This window comes from Gopherus evgoodei, unplaced genomic scaffold (assembly GCF_007399415.2).
Source record: "Gopherus evgoodei ecotype Sinaloan lineage unplaced genomic scaffold, rGopEvg1_v1.p scaffold_32_arrow_ctg1, whole genome shotgun sequence".
Taxonomy (NCBI): Eukaryota; Metazoa; Chordata; order Testudines; family Testudinidae; genus Gopherus; species Gopherus evgoodei.
In genome coordinates this window covers 5,415,086-5,431,392 of record NW_022059994.1, presented here as the reverse complement: position 1 = coordinate 5,431,392, position 16,307 = coordinate 5,415,086, and positions in this window count along the sequence as shown.

Here is a 16,307-nt window from a genome sequence, read left to right as displayed (position 1 = left end):
AGAACTTACAGTTTAAAGGCAGGTCTACGCTTAAAATGCTGCATCAGCGCAGTTGCGCTGCTGTAGCAGTTTAACGAAGATGCTCTAAGCCAATGGGTGAGAACTCTCCAGTCAGCCAATCGGATACTTACTCCACCAGAGGCAGTAGATATGTTAACAAGAGTAGTTCTCCCATTGACATAGCACTGTCTATACTAGGGGTAGGTTAGTATAACTACGTCGCTCAGGGGTGTGGATTTTTCACACCCCCTGAATGACGTAATTATACCAATATACGAGTGTAGTGTAGAACTGCCCTAAAGCCCCCAACCCTGCAAACACTTATGCCTATTTAACGTCACACACTGAGCAGTCTCCCTGAAGCCAATGGGGCTACTTGCAGCACATAAAGCTAACTATGTGCATTCATTTGAGCAGGATAAGAGCCCACCTATAAGACAAGAGCCAGCAAGTGAATCCAACAACAGATGGGAGGAGCCCCTGAAATGATTCTGTCACTGTAACTAATACATCATTGATTCTGTCGGCTCCCCTGTATATTCAGTCAAGTTCCTGGTTTGTTTCATATGTGTCTTTCAACTCAGCAAAAAGGGAGCAAAAAACCAGCTAATGACAAAAAGATATTTGGCTGTAATAGAAAATGGCAGGGAGACACTGGGTTAAATGCAGAAAACCGCAGCCAATTTTATCTTATTTATTAAAACTGATTTGGTTTCAGGATGACTGTATCTAGGGGAACCTGAAGTTTTTCTCCCTTCCAGATTTGTTTCATACCAGACAATACATTGCTTCCAAGGGCCGAGACAGGGAATTGCAGGGGGTAATGTCAGTTATGGGGAAGTAAAGGGGTCACCCTAAAGTAGTGTTTCTCAACCTGGGGGTTGTGAGCCCCTGGGGCGGGTCACGGGCAGAGCCATCCCTTGGGTAGGGCGAATCGGGGCAACCTCTCCGGACCCCACGCTTTTGGGGCTCTGTGGGCTGGTGCAATTGGCCAGCACGGTTAGTCCCGGAAGGTGAATCTGTCACTTCCACAGGGCCCGCCATCTTGTTGGCAGTTAGCAGAGATAGCACCCGGCTTGGCCGCCCGTGTTTTGGAGCAGCGAGTTCCCCGCCCCGGCCGGAGCCCTGAGCCACTGTGGTGCTATGGCCAACAATAGCCCCCCACAGTAGGCGCCGGCACTACCAGGAGCAGCAGGTGGCCCAGCACCAGGCCGGATCCATCCCGCTGGCCCAGCCACCAATACACAGAGTGACTAGATAGCAACTGTGACAAAATGTGATGGGGGTTGAGGGGTTATAGGCGAATATATAAGAAAAAGTCCCCAAAACCAGGACTGTTCCTATAAAAATGGGATATCTGGTCACCCCACCAATGCAGAGCAGGGCCCCTAGCCAGTGGCGGTTGATTTGTCCCAGGCCCTGCACCCCCCTAGGGAGGGCCCTGGTAGCGGGATGGGCTTAGGAGGTCACAAGCGCAGGGTCAGTGTTAGGGGTGGCACGCAGGGCAGTTGGTCATGGCCCCCTCCACAAGGGGGCCCCACGAAACTGAGTTTCGTGCTTCCACCCTGAGCGGTGGGGCTGAAGCCTGAGCCCCACGTCCAGGCCAGAACCATGTAACTTAACTTCCTGTGGCCCTGGGTGATTGCCCTGCTTGCCGCCCCCTGATGCCAGCCGAGTCGGAGCCAGAATTTACCTAATGATATTTGAGGGTGGGAGGGTCACAATTTTATTTTAAGTCCAAAGGGTGTCGTCAGCACAAATAGGCTGAGGAACACTCCCTTCAAGCAAAGGTCAGTTCAAAAGCAGTACACCCTTCAAAATGCTTTCACTTTTACTACTGATCTGAATCACAAGGCAAGGGCCCCCCCTCCCCCAGCTTCTCTTTGGTCTGAAACTCATGGCATCTTCTCTTTGGTCTGAAACTCATGGCAGTCCCCAAAAGAGGCTCAGTTTAGAGACCAGACCTGGCCCATCCCTATTCTTGGTGTCAATACTGCCTAGTACACAGGTGTGCGCTTATATCATCCCCTCCCCAACCCCTGGCTCTCCCCTCTCTCTGCCTCTCTCCACTCCTCAGCTAAATCACCCCTAGGCTTTGCAGTATAGTTCAAATTCCCCTCTCCCTACTCCTTAAATAATGAACAAGCATCAGAAACAGGCCCCTGCTCCCCACTTAGCCCTGGTCCCGGACAATTGTACTCACCGAGTCTGAGAACTGAAAGAGAAAGAAAATTGTGGGTGCTGAACTATATCTGGGAAACTCCACCCCCAAGCAAGCAGCAGCAGTGAGTGGAGTGGCAGTTGCTAGCTGGGGAGGGGACAAAGGCATCAATGTTATTTGTGGGGAGCAAGGGACAGTGGTGGAGTGAAGCACAAAGCTGGCACTGTGAGTAGGGCACTGGCTGGACACCTGGATTTGGGTCTCAGCTCCATACCTGACTCCCTGTCTGACCATTAGCCCTCTATAAGGACAACAGCCCTGCCCTGCCTCGCAGTGTAAATACAGTCAAGATTGCGAGATGCCAACAGTGGCAGGAAAAGTACCATAGATGGAGAATTGTGTAGGTGATCGGGGGTTGTCTAAGAAGGAATGTTGTGACACAGTCTCATCTTTACTTTTTGGAAACAGTTCAACGAGGAAACCCAAGGGGGGGAAAGCAATTTTCAATTCTCTGTTCCAAAAACACCAACACAAATCCTGCCTCAGGGCAAAATCATGAGCTAGGGCAGAGGCACAGCACATGCTTATCACAGAGCACCGAGGCCCTGGCAGAGATCAGGGTATCACTGTGGAAGGTGCTGTGGTCATGTAAAGCGAGAGGCGCTCTCTTCTCCAAAGAGCTTACAATCCAAACACAACATTGTCTCTTGGCAATAACTGCGAGTAGCAGATCCCCTCGTAGATTCCAAAGCCAGGACAGACCATTGTGATCATCTAGTCCAACCTCTTGGATGATGCAGGCCAAAGGTCTGCTCTGAAAATAATCCACAGAGCCGAGCTTTTAGAACAACTTCTAAGCTGGATTTTAAAATTGTCAGGAATGGAGAATCCCTCAGGACCCTTGGTAAAGTGTTCCAGTGTTAACGGTGAGTACAATTAACCAAATGTCCTGTTATTTCCAGTCTGAACTTGTCTAGCCTCAACTTCCAGCCATTGGATCATGTCCCACCTTTCCCTGCTCCATTGAAGAGCCCATTATTATATATTTGTTCCCCATGTAGATACTGATAGACTGTAATCAAGTCACCTCTTAACAGTCCTGTAGCAGGGCGCTGGTGCAAGGGCACCTAATTAGCCCCTGCTCAGCCAGCCCCAATCAGGGGAAATAGATTGGGGCTGGGGAGAAGTCTGGTGCCTGGCCTTTAGAACTGGCTGCACCTGCGGACCTGAGGGTTAAAGGGCTATAAAGGCTGGCTGGCAGCCAGAAGGAGGAGATGGCCAGGGGAAGGTCAGTCTCCTGGCTGAGGGCAGACTCTGGGTGGAAGAGGAGATTGTAAGGCCTGCAAACTGTATATAGTATATCACTGGTGGTGGGAGAAATGTGTAAATAAAGCCACAGGTGCTGCAGAAGGAGAGAAGCCTCTCTGTGCTTTATTGGGGCAGCCAGTGGGCCCCAGGAAGAGGGGTGGGCAGAGGACATGTTACACTTCCTTTTGTTAAGCTTAATAGATTGAGTTCTTCTATAAGGCAGGTGTTTGAATCCTTCAGTGATTCTCATGGTTCTCTGAACCTTCTCCAATTTATCAACATCCCTCAATTGTTGGCACCAGAACTGGACACAGGACTCCTGCAGCGGTCACACCAGTGCCGAACACAGAGGCAAAATAATCTTCTGCTCCTGCTCGAGATTCCACTGTTTATATCTCCCAGGGTCGCATTAGCTCCTTCAGCCACAGTGTCATACTGGGAGCTCATGTTGGCTGATTATCCACCATGACCCCCAAATCTTTTTTCAGAGTTCCTGCTTCTCAGGGTAGAGTCCTCGATCCTGTACGTATGGCCTGCATGCTTTTCCCAGGGATATGACTTTACCTTTGCTCGTATTAAAATGTACGTTGTTTCCTTCATCCAGTTTACCAAGTGATCCAGCCCACTCTCTATCAGTGACTAGTCCTCTTCATTATGTACCACTCCCCCAGTGTTTGTGTCACCTGCAGACTTTGTGAGTGAGGATGCTGTTTTCTTCCAGGTCACTGATAAAATTGTTAACTAGTGTAGGGCCAAGAACCAATCCTGCAGGACCCCGCAGTAAACAGATGTAAATGGGGAATTGTCACCAATCGTAATTACATTCGGAGACCTGGTGGAACAGGTAATATCTTTTATTGGATGAACTTCCGTGGGGAGACAGGCAAGCTTTCAAGGCACATGGAGCTCTTCTTCAAGGCTGGGAAAGGTACTCAGAATTGAAAACTTTCAGATCTAACATAGAAATGTAGGACTGAACAGGAACTTGTGAGGTTATCTAGTCCAGTCCCTTGCCCTGAGGCAGAACTAAGTATTATTTAGCCCATCCCTAGAAGGAGTCTGTCCAACCTGCTCTTAAAAATCCCCAATGATGGAGATTCCACAGCCTCTGTAGGCAATTTGTTGCAGTGCTTTGTTCAGTTAGACAATCTCCACCCACAAATGCTTAAGGAATAAGGAGGCTCCGCTCTCTGGTCAGTGCAAACCTGGAGTAAACTGGGGGGTCACTCTGGAGCCACTGAGATCAGAATCCATCAGCTTCATGGAGCTGGCTGACCATGTGCTCTTGCTGCCTCCAGGGAAGGTGCCCACTGCTGCTCTCTGGATGCTCCTGCCAGGCAGTCAATCTGTGCAGACTAAAGCCTTCAGAATCAGTGATCCCCAGTCTCCCCTTTCGCAGCCCTACCTCTGGCTATTGCCACTGGCTGCAGCAGAGAATTTGGACCTAAATATTTTAGGAACAACATGGGCACGGTCATATCTTTTGTTGGATCAACCTCTGTTGGTGGAAGAGACAAACTTTTGAACTACACACAGCTCTCCTCCAGGGGAAGGAGTTGGTCCAATAGAAGATATGACCTCACCCACCTTGTCTCTCACCTCCTGGAGCCAACACAGCTACAACAATGCTGCAAACAACTTGATATTTTTGTCCATAGATCCAAACAGGCGTCTACAGATCTCTCAGAATAAGAAAGAGACAGGAGGCCAGAATCAACCCCACTCCTGCCAAAGGGAAGTGAAGAAGAAAGTTACAAGGGTGGTGGATGGGTAGAAATATTCCAGGCCTTAAGAACAGTCTGGCTTTAGAAATAGGGACCATAGCGCGGAGTCAAGAGGAAAGCTAGAGAAGATCAGTGTGGAAAAGCACAAAAGAGGAAAGAACCAGGACAGACCAAACCCTACACACAGGGGTGAATCTTTTACAGGATGCTGAGAACAAGGAGATATAAAATCTGTGCCCTCTCCCTTTCCCTGCAGTTATGCCAGTGAGCCGGTCTCCAAAGGACCCCAATGGAATATGAGTGGAATACAGCTACTTAATCCTTAGAGGTGCCCCTCTCATCCCACAATCCCATTGTTCACTCACTGCAATAATTCCTTGTTGGGAAACGCCAGGCGAGCTAGCGTTTAAAGGTTGGGGTAAGAGGAGAGGTCGTGCAGAAACCCAGGCCAAGCAGGAGAGGTGGCAGAATTTGGGAGGCTGCATTTTGTGCACTCCGCACGGGGCACGCGGGAGCTTCTGGTTCCACTCCCATCGCACTGCCGAAGAAGGACCCTCCACCAAAATGCCGCAGGCGACAGTGGCAGTCATTGAGCTGCTCAACTGCCGGCCGCTGTTTCCCACGGCACGTCGGCAGAAGGTCCTCCTTCGACGGCGCGATGGGAGCGGAACCGGAAGCTCCCGTGAAAAAGGCCGCCCCCTGAATCCTGGAGCCCTAAGCGACCGCCTAGGGTCACCTAATGGAAGCGCTGGCCCTGAGGCCAAGCAGGAACCTGACATACAACATAAAATTTATAGTGGCAGTCGGAGCAGCATATGGCAATGAGAGTCTGGTTTATGATACAGGGTGGAGGAGAAACAAGGAAGAGATGGAATTCCGTCCAGCTGGCTGTTACTGATTGGCAGGATAAAGTACAACGTGTCTGAGTTTCCACCCCACCTGCCCTAGTCTTTTGCCATGTTTTCTGGTGGGGAAATGAACGGGGAAGGGAAAAGAAAGGGGAGAGGAAAGGGAAAAAAAACAAATCAAAACCCGAGATTTTTTTTTTCGATTTTCAAAAACCAGAACAAAGTAAAAAATGTTATTTCAGGGTGAACCACAATGTCAAAAATTAAAGAATGCTGGCAGGATCGAAACCGCTCACGCCACATTTGGTTTTGGTGGAAGGGGCATATTTTTTCCAAGAAAAATCTCTGCTCCCAAAGAACTTTATAAAGGTGGGTCAGTATCAATATTTAACAGTGAGGAAAACTGAGGCACAAGAGAGGGAAAATGACTTGCCCAAAGTGCCACAGGGAGTCAGAACTGGGGACAGAACCCAACCCCCATCCCCATTCTAGCCATTAGACCCCACTCCCCTTCCAGAGCTGGAGCTAGAACCCAGGAGTCCTAGTTCCTATCTCCCCCTGCTCTAACTACTAGACTCCCCTCCCCTTCCAGAGCTGGGGATAGAACCCAGGAGTCCTGGCTCCAAGCCCCCCTACTGTAACTACTACACGACTGACAAATACTACAAGGTGGGATTGCTAGTGACAGAGATGCTGTGAGGAGCAGGGTGTCGGAAGGATTTGAGTATATAAAGCACTACACAGGATAATTATTGTGCACCCAGATGAATCCATCCCATAATAACAGTGGATCCCTCCTCTGCTCCCCCCGCCACACACACACACACTCTTCCCCCAGTAAAGAGGAGAGAGTTGCTGAGGCAAACATCCAGGAGGAGGGAGCATTGCCATGACACCACCAGCTTCACTGGCTAACCTGAGGCTTGCTGGTGGGACCCATGGGTGAAGTTAGAGCCAGATGACTCCCAAGGAACAGCTTTTGGTGATGGTGGGACCAGCTAAGCCAAAGCTCAAGGGAGCTCAGTTCCAACTCTTCTGCATAGCCAGTGTCTGTGCTCTGGGACCCTGATCCAAACCCCAAGGAAGTTAATCCCTGATGTCAATGGACTTGGAACCAAGACCTGCCTGATTCATGGATGTTAAGGTCAGGAGGGACCATCAGATCATGTAGCTGGACCTCGTGCATATCATAGGCTAGAGCACGACACCTTTTTATCTGCCTAGTGAGCCTAGTAACTTGTATTTGATTAACGCATCTTCCAGAAAGACATCCAGGCTTGAGTTGAAGATATTAAGTGATGGAGAATCCACCGTTTTCCTTGGCTGCTTTTTTCCAGTGGTTAATCACCCTCACTGTTAAATATTTGTGCCTGATTTAGCCTTTGAATTTGTCTGGCTTCAACCGCTGGCTCTTCTTCTGCCTGTCTCCACTACAGTGAAGAGCCCGTTAGTACTTTCTCCATGTGAAGATACCTGCACACAGGAATCACGTCACCTCTTGATCTTCTGTTCGATAAACTAAACAGACAGAGCTCTACGTTTCCTCCATCTTCTCTCTGCTACAGGGAGCCCTGCAGTTTCTAGAGACCCTCATAACCCCACTGTGAGTTAGGTAGGGAAGTGTTATCCCCTTATTAGAGGTGGGGAAATGAGGCCCAGGGAGATGAAAAGTCACACAAAGACTCCTTGGTAGTGGTAGGACTAGAACTAGTAACAGATGAACAGAGAAAACAGAAACATTCTGAAAATATTTCTTACTGGCAAGAGGATCTTTACTGGACTAAGTAACAGTCTCCCCAGGAAAGGAGCAAAACTGGAGCCCGGTGAAGTGCAGGGGATCAGACTATAGGCACCATTCCATTCTCCAGAGGGCTGCACAGCATGTGATCTAAGCAGCTACGGCTTATTGAGTTTGAAGCAGGAATCAGTGGGGGAGTTTTTCTGCCCTTATGCACCCCACTCACAGTTGCTGGTCTTGGTCAGTGCAGACGCAGAGTTCAGAGGTGCATGTGCAGAGTTCACCTCCCACCCTGGCTGAGGCGGTGGCGAGGGGAGTAAAAAGGCATCTTACTCGCTCATCGCACCTTTCTACCCTGCCCTGCTGGCCGCTTTCACCAGCCACCTGCTCCCACCGGGCAGTCTTTTAGAGATTTTAGCTCTGTGCAGAAACAGTCCCACACCACTGACTTCAACTCTGGGCAGATACACAGTCTCACCACAAGTGACTTCATTCCTTCACTCTCCCACTTCTCTGGTCCTTCTCGCATGCACAGAGAGTAACAATACCCGACGTCCGAAGGTGCAAACAATTCAATGTTTATTGGGGTGAGCTTCCAGCAAGCTTCAATCCAAGTTCCTTTTTCCTTATTTTCCAATCCCAGCTTACTTCCTGTTTCCCTCTCATTTATATAATCATATTCTCAGCTCTACCTTCACCAATCATTCTACTGAAATTTACCTAACATATTGTAACACGATTAGCTAACCTTATTCCACCACCTTCATTAGTTTACACCTAGCTAAATTAATTATGCAGCAGACAGAAACAATCATAGATAGAACCAGACAGAGACCCTGTAAATAAACATAGCAAAGTAGGAACCATAATAACAGAACAATACAGAGGTGAGGATTTCACAACTACATCTATACAGATATAAGGGCTTCCCAGCTGTGTCTATTGATAAGTGAGTTCTTACCAGACAGAAAACTATCAAACTAAATTTCCTTTTACATCTTCTAGGCTCTTCCCTTTCTCTCGAGGTGATAGATCAAATCACCTTCTTAACAGCCTCAGATTGCCTTAATTCAATATGACTAGTCTAGAATGTGAGGATGTGACCATTTGCTTCCCAGTTTATGGCTGCCTCTGCTGCTTGGCCAAAGGCCTTAGCCTATGAACAGGGCCTCAGACTGTCACAGTAAAAAAAGGCCCTTACACAAATTCTCTCTTTTATACCTCTATAACTAGCTAAATGATAAACATCTACCTAAATTCTTAAAGTATAGTCCTTTGCAGACAGGCCTGAATATCTATATCCTAACACTGCAGAAACAGTCTCACCACAAATGACTTCAGCTCTCAGTGAGCCATTTAACACAACAAAAGTGGCTCCTAATGAAACCTATTTAGGTCTATTCTTTAAACAGTGAGGTCCCGTGGGATGGGGGAATAGGTTAAACCAGCCTAGGAAGGACCTTCCAGAGTATGCAGCCTCGTGGCTAATATTCTTGCCCCACCCCTTTTTCTTTCACAGAAACCGGACATTGAAACCCTTGTTTTAACAAGGTTCTTTAACTGAAAGTGACTCCTTCCTTTGGGACAAGTTAGGCACAGTACTCCTTTTCTGTATTCCCACAAGAATTACAAACACTGGTAACCATAATTTCATTACTGTCATATTCAGTACTAACATAATTTGTGACTCAACACCAACCAAGTTGATTACCATGAGCAAAACACAGCTCCATCAGCTGAACATCTAGCAAATCTAAGCAAAGCAGGAGCAAACTGTATTTACATAAACACACCCAGGGTCTCTTCCCCCCTTCCAGCTAGGTGTCAGGGAAGCATTCACTCAGACCCTGCTTACATTTAATGAAAAGGGGACAGAACAGTTTGAGTTGACTTTCCTCGGAGGGATGTTCCCTTAAGAGCTGTTTAAAATAAAAGCCTGGGGAAATATCAGGTTTATTGGTGTGCTAAAGAAATGGCTGCATTATAACAAACAAACAACATTAGAAATGAACTCTAAACCATTGGGTTTCAACCTTTTTTCATTTGCAGACCCCTACAAAATTTCCAATGTAGGTGCGGATCCTTTTAGAGATCTTAGATGTAGTCTGAGGACCCTTACTGGTCCACGGACCACAGGCTAAAAACCACTGTTCTACGGTAATGACAACCTTTTGTAGACCCCATAGACATAGTTGTCTCTCCAAATGCAGTGTGGCAAGCGTGGCAGGGGGGTTACAGGGGCAGTACGGGGGTTGGAATCCTGGAGTCTCTCACCTAGGCCCGAGTCACGGTGATAACTTGTTGAGTCAGATGCCCAGTCTGTGCTGGGTGCTTTGTTTGCCTAGCCTGTAAGGATACCTATTAAAATGCTGATGGTAGGCGTCTCTTGGAAACTTTTCCACTCTGGTGCTGATTGGCTATCCGTGGCAATGGTCAGTCCCAGGTCTGTGATTGGTTGGTGGTGATGGTGGTTTGATTTACCAAGGCTCACAGCCCAGTACCCACAGAGCAGGGCTGGCGCTACCATTTAGGCAGCCTAGGCAATCGCCTAGGGCGCCAGAATAAATGGTGGGCGCCGTTTTGCCGGAAGGGGCGGCAGGCGCCTCCGGTGGAGCTGCCGCAGTGGTGCCTGCGGAGGGTCTGATGCTCTGCGGCTCCAGTGGAGCTGCCTCAGTCGTGCCTGCGGACAGTCGGCTGCTCGCACGGCTCTGGTGGACCGCCCGCAGGCACCACTGTGGCAGCTCCACCGGAGCCACGGAGCACCGGACCCTCCGCAGGCACCACTGCAGCAGCTCCAGTGGAGCTGCAGGACCAGCGCGTGGGGCGGCGAAATTGCCGTCCGGCTGGGGCGCTCAAACCCCTAGTGCCGGTCCTGCCACAGAGATATCTATGCCTACTGTGACAAAGTTCCTCCTCTACCTTGGTGGGTCCTGCACTTATTGGCAGTTTTTCTCACCTCACAGATTCACCCTGTGGGTCAGGAAACAGCCCAGAGCCCTTCCCCTCTGGTAGAAGCCACAGTCCAGGTCAATTCCTCCTGTGTTTGATCAGGAGTTGGGAGGTTTGGGGGGAACCCAGGCCTGTCCTCGACTCCAGGTTCCAGCCCAGGGCCCTGTGGACTGCAGCTGTCTATAGTCCCTTCTGGTACAGCTGTGTGACATCTACAACTCCCTGGGCTACTTCCCCACAGCCTCCTCCCAACACCCTCTGTGTCCTCACCACCAGACCTTCCTCCTGATGTCTGATAATGCTTGCACTTCTCAGTCCTCCAGCAGTATGCCTACTCACTCTCAGCTTCTGGTACGCCTCTTGCTCCCAGTTCCTCACACTCACTTCCTCTCCTGTGGCTCCCTTTGGCCTGACTGGAGTGAGCCCTTTTATAGCATCAGAGGGGCCTTAATTAGAGTCAGGTGCTTAACAGCCTCACCTGACTCTTAGCAGGTTAATTGGAGTCAGGTGTTCTCATTAGCCTGGAGCAGCCCCTGCTCTGGTCACTCAGGGAACAGAAAACTGCTTATCCAGTGGCCAGTATATCTCCCTTCTACTACTCTGCTGTTCCCAACTGGCCTGGGTCTATCACACTACATCTGGGATGAACTAGCCGCCCCTTTCGTGGGATCGCACCAGCACCTACAGCAGCCCCTTAAACAGCAACAGACTCAGCCGTGCCAACCGAGCCATATAACTGCATCCCTGATGTAGTACACACCGTGCATCTACTACAAGAAAGGGACCGAGAGACTTTGTCCATTGGACCATATGAACTGGAACCATAAATCTCACCAAATGAGGGTCAATCCATCCTCATCATTGTATCCACTCATTATACTCCACACCTGAACGTAGCCATTCTATGAACCACATACCCTCATATCTCAATGTCTGTACTTTGACCCCTCAACCTTTTACCCCCAATTGGGGATATTGCAGATTATTTATTCCTTACACTACTCAATTTTAAACCGAACTTCACACCCCTTGATAATCTGTATGTTATTCCCTGATAACCGGAAACTTCTATCCTTAAACTCTGTACCGTTCACTTTTTTTTAACATCATCTTGATAACATTTGTAACTCAGGGAGTTGTCCCATGCTGGTTTTGATCATAGCTATCTTGTCCCCATTGATAGGTGCCTTTCTCTTCTCTAGAGTCGTCAATCTGCCCTCCTCTGTTGTTCCACTGGGGGCGTGTTGCAGCCTCCTGGCACCCTTGCATCTCCAGCTCCTCTCTAGACCATCTGGTTCAGCAATGGCCTTCACACTTATCTCTTAAACCACATGTTCCTCATTCACACACAAAATTGATTTTATAATTATATGGTAAAAATTAGAAAGTCAAACCCCTTCCCCCAAGCCAGGAACTTTAAACATCGCCAGGGATTGCTCAGAGGTGACTTTCTTTGCAGTGGAGGGGTTAAATTTCAGGGAGGGACTTCAAGTGGTTTTGTTTAACCCTCTCCCTGCTGCTTTACCTGGCAAAAGAAACCTGGATCAAGGTGTAAATGATCTTTGGGAGCAAAACCCTCAGCATTAAGGACAGCAGGTCACCCCCACTCATGGGGGTCTGATTCCCTCTAGTGACCATTCCATAGAATTGACTGAATTACACACCATCCTTAAATCTGTTCTTCCCTCCCCTGTTGCATAAGACACATAGAAGCCTCACAGCCAGGGTAACTCACTGCCACAGGCTGTTACTAAGGTCCAGAACTCAGCAGGATTCATAAAAGGATGGGACCTTGACACATATAATGAGACCATGCAGAGTTATCCTGGAGAGGGTTCAGTGTCTAAGGGGTAGGAACCCTCCTGCTTCAGGCCAGGAGCCAGCCACTGGCAGACAGAAGTGTCCTCCTGACCCCTCTGGGCAGGTTATTCTCTCTCTGAATCAGGATACGAGTAGAAGAACTATGAACTCTCCTGCTTTGGGGCCTGACTGCATTTTGGAGGAAAAGTTCTCTGGAGCAGGCTCTCTCACCACTGCCCATGAGATAGGGTCGCCGGGCGTTTGGTTTTTGACCAGAATGTCTAGTCGAAAAGGGTCCCTGGCGGCTCCAATCAGCACCCTGGCTAGGCCATTAAAAGGCTGATGGCGCAGTGGGGCTAAGGCAGACTCCCTGCCTGCCCTGGTTCCTGCAGCCCCTAGGGAAGCTCAGCGCACTGCCCCTGCCCCGAGCGACAGCAGGAACCGCAGCCAACGGGAGCTGCAGGGGCGGCGCCTGTGTGCACAGGCAGTCTGCACCGCACAGAGCTGCCTGGCCGTGCCTCCGCCTAGGGGCTGGACATGGCAGCCACTTCCAGGAGCCTTAGCCATACTGCGCCACCAATCGGGAGCTGCCTGAGGTAAGCACCACCTGGCCGAAGCCCACACTCCGACCCCCGTCCCAGGTCGGAACCCCCTCCTGCACCCCAACCCTGTGCCCCAGCCCAGAGCCCCCTCCAGCACCCTGACTCCCTCCCAGAGCCTGTAGCAGGGTGGTCCCCTGTTCCTGCCCTGAAGGGTTTAAAACAGCCCAGGAGAGGGCTGTGGCTGGGGCAAGAAGCCTGGGCTGATTGGGGAAAGTAGGCTCATCTGTGGCCATATCCCAGTCAGGCCAGGCTGGCCCCTATAAGTGGCTGTGAGCCAGAAGCCCAAAAAGTCTCTCTCTAGCTGTAGAGGGCCTGGCTGCAGGGAGCTAGAGACACAGTACCTGAGTGGAGCAGGGCTGGGGAAAGGCAGAGGAGCTGGGGAGCTCCAGCCTGCAAAGCCCCAGGCTGTGGCCTAGCATAAGGTCAAAGGATATTGGGGGTTGCAGAGGGCAGCCCAGGGGTAGGCCGAGGCAGCAGGTGCAAACCCTCCTTGCCAGAGATGAGTGGCTGATACTGCAGTCTGCCCCAGGGCATGGGGTTAGATGATGATTGGCAGTAGCCATACACTGAGATGAGGTGGGGATAGAGGGTGGGGATTTCCAAGAGAGGCGGAGACCCTGAGAGAAAGGGGTTACTGCCAGGGGGCAGCTCCCCAGGTAAAGGGCACCGGGTCCAGGGAGAGACACAGGGGCCAGAGGACAGACAGATCACCGCCCTGCAGAGGGTGCTCCAGAGCAGGAACAGGCTAATTCCCAGAGGATGACCAGCAGGAGGCACCGCAGGGGTGAGTCTGCTCGTCTACAAGCCCCTTCCCCTCCTCCCCCAGGACACAGATGTACCAGTGAGGCTGCACCCGACCCTGACAGTGCAAAGGCTGGGCATGTCCCAGAAACACCCTGGGGTCCTGCCCCTCTGCACCAGGAGTGGGGCTCAGCCCAGCAGGATCTAAGTGTGGAGTGGGAGGGGGGATCCAGAGGGTTCTGTGTGGGACAATCTGGGTGCAAAAAGCTCCGTGGAAGGTCTGGCTGTAGGAGGGAGGTGGATGCACAGAGACTCATGGTGGCGGGGGGGTTCTGGGTGCAGGAGCAATGGGTCTCCGCAGGGGATCCAGGTGAAGGTGGTTGGGGCCCATCAGGTTGGTCCAGGTGCCAGGGGGAAAGGGTTCATTGGGGTAGGGGTCCAGGCACAGGGCTCGCTGGGATGCAGGACTGGGTGTCTGGCTGTTGGGGGAGCTTAGTCGGGGGGATCTGGCTGTTGGAGTTTGAGGTTCAGCTTGGGGATCTGGGGATGGAGGGGTCTGGATGCACAGGGCTTGGGCAGAAGGGAAAGCAGCTCCCTGTACAGTGATCCCTCCCCCTGTGGTTGGGGGGCAGGAAGCAGGGGTTACGGGGGTGTGCAGACCTGACCTGGCCCAGCTCCTCTGGGGAAGAGGCTGCTCCATGGAAGGTAGAGGAAGCTCAATCTTCCCCAGCTGGGATTAGCACCTGAACTTGGTGCAGGGTAGGAGGCATCGGCTGGGATGTCCCCAGCCCTGCCCCCCACTCCCGTGGTGATTTACTTTTCTTCCAGCTGCTCTGGGCACTTGAAACGACATACCTGTGCTGCTGGGGAGAGGTGCTTGACCACTTTTGCCTCTTCCCTTTGCTTCCCTGTCATTTTTCTGTGGGAAAGCAAAAATTCTGCGGGGGTCATGAATGTGGCAGTGCAATTGGTGCAGAATTCCTCCAGGAGTATTAGTGCCAGAACAATCAAAGTCTCCACAGCAGTTGGCGTGTGCTTGTCTCCTTCACATGTGGGAGTGACGGTAACAGTGATTAACTGCATTTGGACTCAGGCTGTAGCTTCAGGCTCATGCCTGTGGTAGGATCTTTGCTTCTCCATGAAAGTGAGTGTGAAACCACACAGGAAGTAAAGACACATGGCCCGACAGGCAGGATGAGAGCCAGACACACCTTGTGGTGACCCCATAGCTAAGCTTCTAATGAACTACGTCCAGTGATCAACTTCATCTTGTCAGGCTGCTCCATCTGTTTCAGAGAGGCTGCTTTCCCCTGGAAGTTTCCCGTGCACCTTCTCTAGCCAGAGGAGATCCCTTGTGCGCATGTGCAAAGTTTGAGCTTGATGGCTGTGACTTGCCCATGGTCGCACAGAGCTGGAAGCTGAGCCTACATCTGCTAAGTCCCAGGCCGGTGCCGTAACCCCAAGGCCAGGCTCTCTCTCCCTCCCTCCCTTCCCAGGTTGAGTTTATCTTTGTAAAGCCATCAGTGTCTCACCCATTGTGTAACTGACTCTACAAGGTTCAAGGCAAGAGCGGATCATGCTGCTCATCCTAATTTGATGCTGCTGCATGGTCCTGCCCCTGCCCAAATCTTCATTCCTAGCTCTTCCCCCATTCCAGTTCTTGGGCTGCACTCCCAGATCTTGCCAGACCGGGGGTCCCTCTACCCACTCTCTTGTCTGTGACATTGGCCAGCACCAGAGGAAGGAGCAAGACACCCCACAATTCTATGATAACCTGTGCCCAAGGGAAGGTCCCTCCTGACCCCACTCCACCACCTCCTCCCTCCTTGGTCCTTCATCTTCTCCCCCTTGGGCCTACAGGGTTTGTTCATGCAGCCCCCAGTGTCTGGATTGGCCTCTCTCTCCTGGAGCTCAAAGGAGCCTTTCAATCCACCTTCAGATCCCTCTTCAAACCCCACTTCACAGGGCCAGCTCCCATCACCGCCCTTTGCTCTGCTGCTACTGGCTCCTCCCCCGGGGCCCAACCTCAGTCTTGGGTTTCATGACCTGCCCTTTCATGCTACACAACACTGGTTTGGCATCTTCCTGTCATTACCCTTTGCCCATCCCCACCCCCATCCCCTGCAGCCCTGCCCATCTCAGCAGTGGGTGAGGCTGGTCTTTGGGACACAGGCAGAGCCCGGGGAGTGGGAGGTGAGAACAGCAAATGGCAGCACCCACCATGGACAGGAAGCATTGATCTGAGCTAACCCGCAGCATCAGAGGATGCTGATGGTGTGAACAACCCGCCCAGGTGCTACGCAGTTTCTTGACCAAAGGCAATTTCCTGTGAAAACCCTTGGGTCAGGCTCATGTGTTTGCTGAAGTGTCTACAAAAATTTCCAGGGAGCTCTCTGGCTGGCTGCAATTCTTCCTAGTGTTGAACTGCCTGCGCTA